At 35.0% G+C, this 13595-nt stretch overlaps 1 protein-coding gene across 2 annotated transcripts in view; it reads left to right on the top strand.

Moving 5' to 3' along the window:
* Window positions 1-263: 263 nt before the first annotated feature.
* LOC101894754 (uncharacterized) overlaps window positions 264-13595 on the top strand; it is a 69829-nt gene continuing 56497 nt past the window's right edge. Inside the window, exon 1 of one of the 2 annotated variants that reach the window (XM_059126380.1) lies at window positions 264-567. The gene's annotated coding sequence lies outside the window, so the exon portion shown is untranslated. Of the gene's footprint in view, window positions 1243-13595 lie in introns of both variants that reach the window. The other variant, XM_020036146.2, reaches the window with a different exon arrangement.

Genomic DNA, 13595 nt, shown 5'->3' with positions numbered 1-13595 from the left:
TTTTCACCAGTATACAAATATTCAAAACTTTCAAAATTTCTCTTATACTCTCATCTCTTCCACACATACTCATTAAATTTCATTATTTCTCTCTCCCTCTCTCAACTCAATCTCTACCACCCCCATTTCTTTGCGTACAGGGGATGAAACGCACATCTGTGCCTAGCTTTTGCTAAACTTTCAGTTGCTCTGTAGCACAACCGGAAGATACAAAAATTTTTCTCATGATTCATGGTCTTCCATTAATGGTCCGAGCAGAATTTCAATTCAGTTCATCTCGAACGTGTGCCGTGTAAAGTTTGTTAATTAAAAGCACCTTGAAAACGCATAAAGTTCAAGATTCAGGAAAAAACAAATCCCATCTGAAAAAAGATAAGAAATAATTTGAAAACAAAAAAAAAAAAAAAAATAGAAAAGCTATAAATGATATCAAGAAGAAATAATTGAATTCAAAACACAAAAATTTTGCATTTATCATCCATTTAAATAATTGAAATTGAATTCTGTGCAAGTGTTGAATTGTAGCGAAATTGATTTGCTGGAATTGCTTAAGTTCTTCATGTCATTGTGAGTGAAATTGTATGCTTTAAATCATATTTTTGTATATTCGCCATACATACATAAACGAATAGAAAAAAAACGAAAACGAAAACGACCGCACACAGCATCCCAGAAAGAAAAGTGTGTAGACCACTTCTAAATCTGTGTCTGTGTTTTTCAACGCCATTGCTGCTGCCCTCTAGTGTATCTTGGTGTGTGTGTGTGTGTGCATTCAAGTTGTTATAACTTTGGCTCGTTTGTTCGACGTGTATAGAAGAAAATTGAGTGTTTGTGAGTGTATGTGTGGGTGCCGTCCGTCGTCAGTTTCGTCGGTGTTCTTACTTCAGTGATTCTAACGTGTGACGTGGTCGCATCACAACTAACAAAGACCGGGGGTGTATTTTCTCTGTGACAAAGTGGTGTCTTTTCTTTATTCACGGGTTAGTTTTGTTTCCATAACCAAACCCCCCACACCCACGAAAGTCAAACCCAGAGTGACATCTGATGTATCGCAAATATCCACGTTATCAAAAAATTAATATTTACCCAGTGTCCCAGCTGTATTAAACAGAGAGAAAGAGTTGAAAAGAAAAGCAAAAGAAGAGAAGAACAACAACATCATTCCATTAGACATTTTTTTCTGAGGATATCCACGGATTGTTGTCTGTGTTAAGAAGAAGGAAATTGAATAGCCATAAAGAGGTAAGTTTCGATGTAAAGGTGTTTTGAAAAATCACTTTTCGTATGAGGTGATTTATTTTTTTTTGGGAAAATATTTTGAAAAAAGTTATAATTGATATAAATAAAAAATATTATAAAATAATAATATAATTTTAAGAACTATATAAAAAATTACAAGAACATAATTTAAAAAAAATATTATGAGAATGATTTCTACGATATCAATTCCCAGCCGGAACATTTTGCGTATTGCGATTGGCGTAATTTTAAAACAATAAAAATAACTAGGGCTCAAGCATAAGAAATTATTCGGCTATAATTTATTTTAATTTAACTTATTAAAATTCTGCCATTTACAGCCTGTTTTTTAAAAAAAAGTTATTTTCACTCGAATCGTTTGTATTCAACCGTATTCGTTTTAATATGGGTTTTTTATAAAAATTTTAAAAACTCATGTCCATTTCCGAAAAGTTTTGATATGTGTTCGTCGCTCACAGAAAAAAAAAAAAAACATGCACCACAAAAATCCAAAATATATTTTCTTTCGGCAAAATTCCAAATGAAAGGAACAAGTAAAAAAGCAGTAAGTTTGGTGGGACCGAACTTTGAATAACATCCTCCATTTGGAACGAATTTGCAATATTTCAAAAAAATAAATTCTGTTAAAATCGTAAAAATACCGAATATAGCCGTTATATTGGGGACTATGCGAGACGTGCACGTGCAATATTCAAATACGAAACTTGAAAAAAAAACACATGTAATTCATTGAAAAATCCTCGACTCTCAAAGTAATGATCTCTAATTGAGCTTTAATGCATTTTATGAAAAAGTCTGCGATTATTTTACATCTGAACCATAAAGAATTGTTATCAAAAATCTATGATTATTTTGTGAAATGTCAAATCCGCTTTTATTTTACCTAAAAACTTTTATTAAGTATACAAAATTTTATAAAACATCTACGGTTTTCAGAAGTTCTATTCAAAAATTCACAATTATCTTATTAGGAAATTGTAGAGAACTTGTACTAAAAATCCATAATTTTTTAGCGCTGGCCCAATAAAATCTCGAACCAATAAAATCTTAAAAAAAAATGTTTGATTATGTATATCAAGACCCTAAAGAAATCTCATTAAAAAATCAATTATTTCTTGGCCTCTGGACCTTAGTAAGTCCCAGATTATATAACATCTAGATTCGATAAGAATATATTTAAAAAAAACCATGGTTATTTACCTCTGGACATTAAAGAAGTTTTATTCACAAATCCACAAAAAAAAAATCCGGTGAATAATGTAGCTAAAAGAATCAAAATACCGAAAATAGGGAGGTTCCGTTATAGCGGGACTATACGAAGAGCTGGACTTGCATAGACAATTTTCTGTCACAGGCTGTAGTAACTATTAGGAACTTCTAATACGAAATTTCAAACAAATTCGGTAAATATTGTGACTAAAATCGTCAAAATACCGAATATAGGGAGGTACTGATATATGGGGGGGGATATATGGGGCCTATACGATGACTTGGACCTGCATTGAAAATTTTCTGTCACAGGCTGTATTACCTATTAGGAATTGTAAATACGAAATTTGAAACAAGTTCCATGAATAATGTCCCTAAAGTCGTCGAATATCGGGGGTACCGTTGTATGTGGATTATACATATATTCCAGGTGGTAAACTTCTAGTACGGATTTTTAGACAATTCCAAAATTTAGCTCAAATCATCAAAATACTGAATATAGTTAGGTACCGTCATATGGAGAATATACAATATCGTGGACGTATAGAGACATATCCCTTCCAGGGCGTAAAGTTCTCAGAAGGAACTCCTTTTGTGAATTTCCAGACAATTGGAGGCTTTACGATATCGTGGACCGATAGAGCCCATCTTCGAACTTGAACTGCCTGCAGACACGCTGTTAGAAGAGAAAGATAGTAATCCCCATAAGGCGAAAGAACAGTGTTGACATTTTTGTTCGGGATACGTTAGTTATTTTGTTGTTGCAAAATAGTTAGGCATTGTTATTTTTATAAAAACGATGTTTCTGCAGAAAGATGGTAATGTTTACTAGTGGTTAAGGCAAGTAATACCATGGTTTTGGAAAGAAACAACAATCCTTGGTTTTTGTCTGGGGATAGATATTGTCCCCAGGAGTTATTTTTAAAATATTTTTACCAAAGTGGCGAGATTGTAAACTGATTAGAAGACGAACCAAATACTTGAATAAAACTTATTTGTCATTTTTTACGAATTGGTATTAAGCATAAGTTAAGTTTGTCTCTTACAACAAAAACCCATTTACCTTGTCTATTAATATGCGGAAAATTTAGACCAAAGCTATCGTTTCCGTATTATATTGGGATTATAATATGTCCAACAGAGTAATGAAAATAAGCAATTTTTGTACCCTCAGCCATATGGTTAGAGAGTTTATACATCATTTAATACGGCCAAAACGTGCTTTATCGAAATAACGGTTTTAGACCCTAGGACCAAATCCGTTTCAGGATCTAGCGATGTCTGTCCGTCTGTATGTTTGGCTAGTAGGTACGATAACTCTCGAAGGGATTACCCGATTTGGTACAAACTTGATACATCGTAATATTATAATCGAATTTAGATCGATTTCGGAGATGGGCAATAACGATAAGCTCTTTTTGGTACCTCCCACACAAAAGTTCGAAATTTAAAAAAAATATTTTATTGCACATAAAGAGAAAGGATATTCCGATTTTGCTCCAATTTTGCAAATGTTAATATTTGCAACCATTCTAGGTTAGATACGAAAATGGACAATATCGGTAAAATGTGATGTTAGAGTCGGATTGTCTTCAAATTACACACATCACAAAATTTTTATTAGGTCTTTTTATTTTTATTAGGATGGAATGTATTAGTCCTGTCCTTCTGGTACCTCCCCCACAAAAGGTCAAAATTTTGAATATCAATGAAGCTCATAAAAGGCGAAATTAACATCCGAGTCCATTTAGACTTGATACATCTCAATATCTCCTTCAACACAAGATCTCTTTTAAAGATGGTAGAGATCAGACCATTCCTTCTGGCACCTCCTCCACAAAGGATCAAAATTATAAATAACCAAAACAATTATAAAATCTGAAATTAGCATTCGGTTCTCTTTATATTTTACACATCCCATTATTTCTACTAACACAGGATCTGCAGTGAAGATGGAATGTATCGGTCTACTACTTCTGGAAACTCCCCCACAAAGGGTCAATATTTTGAAAATCCACGAAGCTCATAAAACATGATTAAACATCATTCGGACTTGGCACATCTCAATATTTCCATCAACACAAGATCTGTTATAAAGATGGTACAGGTCGGACAGCTTCGATTTAGAGATGTCCGTCTCTCTGTGTGTCTGTCCGTCTGCCTGTCTGTTGTAATCACACTATTTTTCGTACGAATTAAGTTAGAAGACTAAAATTTTGCACACATATGTATTTTTCCAGTAGGCAGGTTAAATTCGTAAATGGGTCATTAGGGTCCAATATTATATTTATATATTTTGATGATTTTAGCGACATTATTTACCGGAATCGTTTGAAATTTTGTATTGGAAGATCTTAATGGGTACTTCAACCTGTAACAAAAAATTGCATTTACAGACCCACCTCTTCGTATAGTTGCTATATAAAATTCTGTATTTTTATGGTATAGACTGGAATTGTTTCAAATTTTGTATTTAAAGTTTGTAATGGATTCTTCTACCTATGACAGAAAATTGTTTTTGCAGGTCTACGTCTTCGTATAACCCAGATATTTCTGTCTTTTGATTATATTAGCGACATTATTCAACTGAATTATTTTTAATTTCAATTTTTAGGTCCAAATGGGTACTACAGCATTTCACTGAAAATTGCGTATGCAGGTCCTAGGATGGTTGGTATTGAAAATGAGGTATATCGTTCTTCGTTTTAGTATAGTCCCCATATACGGAAACCTCCTGATATTCGGTGTTTTGTTAATTTTTGCTATATTTTTAGAGGGATATGTCTTAAAATTGGTATTTGTAGGCCATAGTGAATTCTAGTTCCGGTGGCGAAGCATTGTATATTTAGGTCCACGTTTTTGTATATCCGCCATATATCGGTACCTTCCCGATATTCGGTATCCTGATGATTTGTGCGACATTTTTCCACAATTTTTTTTAAAAATTGGTATTTGTAGGTCATAATGGACTTTAGCTCCGGTGGCGATATATTGTATATATATAAATACACGTTTTGGTATAGCCGCCATAACACGGTACCTCCCGATATTCGGTATTTTGGTGATTTTTGCCACATTTTTCCACGGATTTGTCTAAAATTTGGTATTTGTGGGTCGTAATGGATTCTAGCTCCGTTGGTTAGACTTTTTATGTACAGGTCCATAGCGATACCCACCGATATTCGGTATTTTGACTATCCCAATCACATTTACCCACGAAATTGTTTCAAACTTGGTATTTAAGAATACAATTTTGGTAGACGACAATCCTTGAAGTATAAAAATGTCTATAGAAATTCCCGTTTTGGTATAGCCTCCATACAACGACCTCACACACTTTATGGGTTTTTGAAAATTTAACAGCATTATGCAAACGGTCCCAACATACCAAAATGGCTTGAGAATAATATTACAATAAGCTTATGAAAATAAGCCTTAATCTTGAGAAAATCTCGAGAAAACATTGAAAAATGTTTGTGTAACAAGTATAGAATAATCGAAACGGAACCCTTATTTATAAGCTTATACTTGAAATTGTAGAATAAGCTTATGAAAATAATATCATATTAAGCTTATTTTTGTAATAGTATAAAATATTATTTTTTTTAATTGTTAATCATTTTTTACATTTTTTTTCCTGATGGACATCCCAGTAGTCACTGCCTCATGTGGCCTTGGTACCCTGACGCTTTCTTCTCCCTTATTTAAGCTTTTGCATCTCTTCCACTAAGACTACACATCTATTGAATTCCTGAAATTTTTTTGATGCTTCCAATCTGAAATGGGATAATTTATGTGAAAGATTCCCGGATTTATTATTCATCCATACCTTAACAGTTCGGTGCACAAATGGGGGTCCTAAATTCGCGTGATTTTGTTTTTTACCAAAGAAAATAATTTCTTGCTGACAATTTTCACAAAAAATCAAAACTAATTTGTCAACAAAGGACAGCATTGAGAAAAGTTTGTGGAACATAAGTGTTCAAGCATTGTTGAAAAAATTTTTTTTATAATATTGTTCTCAAGCTGTATTGTATTTTTGCTGGTATTTTTAGTTTTTTTTGAATTCAAAAATTTTTTTTTTACCCAATGGTGGAGGTTGTTAAAAAGGCAGAAAATAATGTTTTTTTTACTTGCTTTAATTTTTATAAATCACATAATCCTATGATGTTAAATCGCCTTTTTAAAAATTTGAATAACAGAGATTTATCCATGTACATAGTCTCTGCAGAACATTTCCCCATGCAGATGTGGCACATAACTAAGCATGTTTGAAGTCTCTATTTGAAACCATAACTCCACGTTTTCCACATAGTACTATTCCCAGACATTTTTTTGTTGATTCGACTTCCAAGTTCAAAGTGAAGCGAATTTTTTACCACTCTACTTCTGTAAGTTTGCTAGAATTTTTTTTTTCAGATGAACATGCTGTGTGGTCTTTTGTTTATTTTTTATTTCATTGTTGCCACCCCTTACACCCACACCCACTGGGAATGGGGAAACCAGGCAACCATGGTAGAATTTATGTGCAGCAAATCGTCTGTTTGCCCCCTCTGCAGTGTGCCGTTAACGGTTGGTTAATCCCAAAGGGTGGGAACTATGCAGCATATTAATACGACCGTCAGTGTGCGTATGCTGACAGAAAAAAGGAGCCGCAGTATTTTCTTTTATTTTCCCCATTCTCTAACCACCATTTTATGTTGTTCATAATAAATTTATGCTTGTTTGTTTAGAGCGATTATAGCTAGAGAGAGAAGAAAATGTTGCTGGCTATCCCGCGGTGTTATGACATTGTTTGCTATGCCATCAGTTTGCGGCATGTTTTTGTGTAGCTAAAAATGGGGGCGTTATGCGGCCCCCAGTAGAGAAGATCATAAACTATGCACACCATAAAAAATGTACTATAAAATATATTGGGATACGCCTTGATTAGGAAATGTATCGTATAAAATAATAAAAAAAGAGCTTCATATTTTGTGAAAAATTTAGAACGAAACCGCAAATTTATATTTAAAAAAATCCCAAATTATAAAAAATGAGATACAAATTTGACATAATACTTTCAATTTTCTTCAAAAGGCATTGCATAGGTCGAGTCGTTTTCTAAGACCAAATATCCATGAAGGGACTAAAGTTATAAGTCGATCTGATAATGTCCGTCTCCGTTGAACTTTGTGTAGAGCTCTAAAATTTGAAACATCAGTTTGTATTTTGCCTATGATAATTTATATATCGGCATATACTATGTAGTTACTGCAGCAATATGACGTAACTTTTGAATTCCGATATTTTAGGCGTTTCAGCTACAATAGCCAAAATTAATCAGCTGAAAATTGATATCTCAATGTTGAGGTAAAGGTAGGTAGAGTTTTGAAGGTAGTAGTCAATTTTTCAAAAGAGTGGGCTGCAATAGATTATTATTTTTAAAAATATACAGTGTGAGATGAAAAAACTGCAACCTACTTCAGACTGCTGTCATTTCTAAGCCTCTCGTGCGACAGCTGTTAAAATTATTCCAGTGACAGCTCATTATATTGTTTACAAGCGTACAAAAGCATTTTGGTGAGAATTTTCCATAAAAAAAATTATTCGTGATGGAATTCAAGCGTGATTTCTTTATATTTGGCTGGAAAACCACAACTGGCTATCGCTCTAACGATTTAAATGTGAATAAATCTTTTGTGTCTCGTGACATCGCTCGTTACCGTGATACTGGCAGGGTAGCCCGACATCAAGGAAGTCGACGAACAAAAACAGCAACATAAGCAAAAATGGTTTGAAAAGTAAGGAAGCGACTTGATCGAAACCTGTGTCGCAGTGGCCGAAAAATGGCTCGTAGGCTGAACATATTGCAATATTCCATTCAGTAAATATTGAAAAATGAGCTCGGGGTAAAGCCATTGAAATTTCAAAAAGTGCAAGAACTCACAATTCAACCGAAAGAAAATAGACTCAAAAGACCTAAAGAGTTGCTTTGCTTGGCCAAAAGTGGTGAACTGCCGAATTTGGGTTTCTCCGATGTGGAAACATTCGTTGTCCAGCAGTCTGTAAACAAACAAAATTATCGTGTTTACTTGCCAAAGAGGTCAGCTAAAAATGTGTACCTTCGGTTGGCCAATAGCACTCAAGCGCCGGCCATGGTGATGATGTGGGCCGCCATAACAGCCGATGGTCGCATCTCCGCTCGTATAAATCGAACGTGGCATCCAAATAAATACCACATATTATCGCGATAATATTCTGGAGGCTGTATTAAAGCCTTGGACACGCAAACATTTTGGCCGCAGACCTTGGACATTCCAACAGCACTGAGCACCATTGCACTCAGCACGCGCCACCCAGGAATGGTTACAAAATGAGGTTCCTTGCTTCATTTCCAGCGCACAATGGCCACCAAAATCTCTGGATACCAATTCGATGGACTATTGTGTTTGGAGTATTTTGGAAAGCAAGGTTGGCACTAAAAAATACCAAAGTGTCGATCAATTCTAGCTAGCGCTTCGCCGGAAATGGACCAAATACCGCGAAACAACATTCGGGCAGCGTGTGACGGTTTCATTGGCCGTTCATGCCAAAGGTGACCAATTCGAACAAATTTAAACTTATTCTAAAATTTGATGCTATTTTCGACATTTGTTGCAATCGTTCGATAAAATTTCAAAAAAAAAAAAAAAAAAAAAAAAAAAAATTCAAAATAATGGTCTTTGACTTTGTTGTAGTTTTTTTTATCTCACCCTGTATATCTTGGCTATCAGCATCACTGTAATGGTCAGAAGAGACCCTTTAGTGTATTTGTGATTTGGCCGGAATTAAAAATATTTGCGGTATAGTGGAAATTTTCTCATTTTTTGACACAAAACTTAGGGTTTATTTCACCCGCTAAATATTTTCCGATGACCCGATGATAGTACACTTCTGCCCAGACCTAAACTCCAACTCCATGTAAATTTCCTCGTTGATTGGTTTCTTATTTTGGCATGTAGAGCAACAGTAAAATCGGGAAATTCTCCTGTTTTTGGTTCATTTCAACCCCTAAATAGTTCGCGATCCTCTCCAAAAACAAAAGGCTGACCCTATCCCCATCTCCATTTTAAATTTCGTAAGGATCGGGTCATAATTGCGACCTGTAGCCCGAGCATCAGGATAATCAAATTTTTGACCCTTTGTGGGGGAGGTACCAGAAGGAGTGGGCCGATGTATTCCATCTTTGCACCGGACCTTGGGTTAATAAAATTATTGAGATATGTAAAACTGGAAGACAATCGGTCTCTTACATCATTCAAGGGTGAATAGAGTCGGATGTTAATTTTACGAGCTTCATGGATACTCAAAATTTTGACCTTTTGTGGGGGAGGTACCAGAAGGAGTGGACCGATATATCCCATCTTCACACCAGATCTTATGTTGGTAGAAATAATGGGACGTGTGTAATATGAAGAGAACCGGATGTTTATTTCGGATTCTTTGCTCGTTTTGATTATTCAAAACATAGGTCCTTTGTGTAGGAGTTACCAGAACGAATGGTCCGATCTCTACCATCTTTATAGAAGATCTTGCGTTTATAAAAATATTGAGATGTGCCAAGTCTGAATGAAATCGGATGTTAATTTGGTGTTTTAAGAGCTTAATGGATATTCAAAATTTTGACCTTTTGTGGGGGAGGTACCAGAAGAAGTGTACCGATATTGTTCATTTTCACACTTGACCTAGTACTTATGCAAATATTAAGATTTGCAAAGTTTGAGCAAAATCGGATTATCGTTTCTCTTTCTGTGCAAAAAAAAAATATTTTTTTTTTTTAAATTTCGACCATTTGTAGGGGAGGTTCCAGAAGAAATGGACCGATATATTCAATCTTAACATCAGACCTTGGGTTAACATAAATATTGGCATGTGTGAAATTTGAGGACAATCGGACTCTTATATCACATTTTATAAGAGTTGTAATTATTCAAAATTTTGACCATTTGTGGTGGAGGTACCAGAAGGAGTGGACCGATATTGTCCATTTTCACACTTGACCTAGCACTGACGCAAATATTAAGATTATCGGATTATCGATTCTCTTTCTGTGCCAAAAATATTTTTTTTTTAAATGTTGACCTTTTGTGGAGGGAGGTACGAGGAGGAGTGGACCGATATTGCCCATCTCCGAACTCGATCTAAGTTTGACAAAAATATTACGATGTACCAAGTTTGGGTCAAATCGGATACTTCCTTTCGAGAGTTATCGTGCGCTCCAGCCAGACAGACGGACGGACAGACATCGCTAGATCGACCTTGGGTCTTAAACCGTTATTTCGACTAGGCACGTTATGACCGTATCAAATAATATATACCCTTGGCGACATAAACTTTCAAAAAGCCAATACAGGTGTCTTCTTTTAGCTCTGCTTTCATATTCTTCTGAATTTCACCTCTTGTTATTTTTTGTGTCGCATAGCAATATCTTGTCGTAAAATATTGATCTGGCTGAAAACGACATTTTTCCATATTTTCAAGAGTAGATTTGTGAGAATTTAATATATTTATTTTCCTTAGACTTATTTATTTTATCTGCTGTTAGGATTTTACAAAATGTTCCCTTACACTACCCACCTATCCAACTCACCATAGAAACCTTGATTTAATTTTCAAATATCCACCGAGTTTTTTTTTTCTCCCTCCAGACATTATGTCGCCGTTTGCAATCAAAGTAAACTTGGAATTTGCCAAATAGGTTGCCGTTGGCCATAACTGCGTTAAGTTAAATGTTCATCAAAAAATTTGTTATGAAACTTGATTGCATTGTTTGTTGGCAGGGAGAAGAAAAAAAAACTTTGTTTTTTGATTACATCAACAGAAAAAAAAAAATTCTAGAAAAAAAACAACAACAGCAAAAAACAAGTAAGCAAAGGCTACAGTCGAGCGGGGCCGACCGTTGAATACCCTAAACACTATAATAAACCATACAGTTTATTAGACGAAATACTCGACAGAATTTCACAAGATATTGTGACAAATAATAAAAGACAACCATCAGGTTTCGTTCTCTAATTTTCGAATAATAGCAACTTAAACTAATTTGCTCATTTCCGATTTATTGGTAGATGTTGCACGTAAATGGTCTTCCTAGATCTGGAACCAATATTTCCCAAAGACCTATAATCTGTCAGAAGTGGCAAAAGATTAACATTTATTATTAGTTTTTGACTGAAACGCATCTATATGAGATACAGACATTTGACTATAATCTTCAACGAAATCAGCGTTAACGAAATAGTCAGAAGTGCGTCTTTCCTGTGTTTGTCTACAAATACAAATATTTTTGGATGGCCATCCAAAACTGCTTGGCTTTGCAATGTCCAGTAACCCTCATTCAAATGTGCGTGAGGATCGGGCGATAATTACGACCTCCTGACAATTTTGCAGTTTTTTGGTCCATTTCAACCCCTAAATATATTGTGATCATCTCCAAAAAGAGTAGGCTTCTATTCTGACCCTCATCTTATCTCCATGCAAAATTTCGTAAGGATCGGGCCATAAATGCGATCTGTATATAATATCCTGATATCCTAACTACTTAGTTTTGTTAGCTGTAGAAATATTACCAAATGTTTAATTCAAAATGAAAATATGCCAAAAATATGACAAAATTGAAAAAATATGAGAACATTTTACAAAATCAATATTTTCATCTTTAGAGAGATATTTTTATGCGATTTTTTTAGACGTTTTATGTTTCCTGTCAAGAGGCCATTCTGAATTAATGAGAACTGTCGAAATCAGTCCAGCCGTTCTCGACATATAAGAGATTTTTTAAGCATATCTTCTTTGGTAAACATATATATCGCACATATTTTGCTATATATCCGTTTTGTTGGATGTTAACATCAATGTAAAGATCAGAAGTAACCTTGTCATGGCTTTGTGATTTCGCTGGGATTTAAAATATTCGCGGTTTAATGAAAAATTTTGAATTTTTTCAACAAAAAAGATATGGTCTATTTTACCCGCTAAATATTATCCGATGACCACCCAAATGGGAAGGCTTCTTGCCAGCCCTAAACTCTAGCTACATGCGAAATTCCGCGTCGATTGGTCTATAATTGCGACCTGTAGAGCAAGTGCAAAATCAGGAATTTTTTCAGTTTTTGGTCCATTTCAACCCTTAAATATTATGCGATCATCACCAAAAGAAATAGGGTTCTATTCTGACCCTAGCCCCACCTCCATTTTAAATTTCGTGAAGATCGGACCATAATTGCGACCTGTAGAGTGATTACAAATTAACATGGACAGACGGACAGACGGACAGACGGACGGACGGACATACATAGCTAGATCGACTCAGCTCGGCGAGCTAGGAAGATCCATATATACTTTCCTATGTGGGAAATCAATATTTCGTGGTGTTACATAATTTTTGGCCCAATCAAACTTATAATACCCCCAACACATAGTGTTGTAGGGTATAAAAACAAATTCTCAAGTAATTTTTAACTACGACAACAAATTGTGTTGACTTACCATGGAAAATAACAACAACAGCAACAACGACCGGAGCTGAAGCAGCAAACTAAACAATAAATGTCAACAATGTGAAAACAATAACAACAACAACATCGTTGTCGACAGTAAAATGGCCAAAAGTAGTAACAAAGAATGCAAGGAAAACAAAAATTGAGTGCAGAAAATGAATAGTCAAATCCGCTCCTTTGCAGGAGAGAAAGAAAGGGCAAATGTTAAATCTTGGAATACCGGAATTAATGGAAAAAATACTCATGCATAGTTTTTTATGAACCTATGTGAGTATATGTTCGCATACATGCCCTTAAAACAATGTAGAACTGTTCCAAAAGAAAGAGTCAACAAACGAAATGGGGGCCAACCACAAAACTAGTGGCAAACCCATAACCAGGAAATATCTACAAATCTTTAGCAGAGGGTAGTTAACAATTTTTGGTTACGAAAATCGTTAAAAGGGATTAAGAATTCTCTTAGGTTTCCCTTAATTTTTAATAACCCTTCCACAAATGGCACACACATCAAAGGATCTCTGTAAAACCCTCGCACTCCCGCACTCACCCCCCCCCCTCCATCCGACATGCACGCAAGCACTTTTACACAAAAATGCAAACAAACAC

Source organism: Musca domestica, unplaced genomic scaffold, assembly GCF_030504385.1.
Source record: "Musca domestica strain aabys unplaced genomic scaffold, Musca_domestica.polishedcontigs.V.1.1 38, whole genome shotgun sequence".
NCBI lineage: Eukaryota > Metazoa > Arthropoda > Insecta > Diptera > Muscidae > Musca > Musca domestica.
Note: the sequence above shows the minus strand (reverse complement) of the source record. Positions and strands in the feature narration are given on the sequence as shown.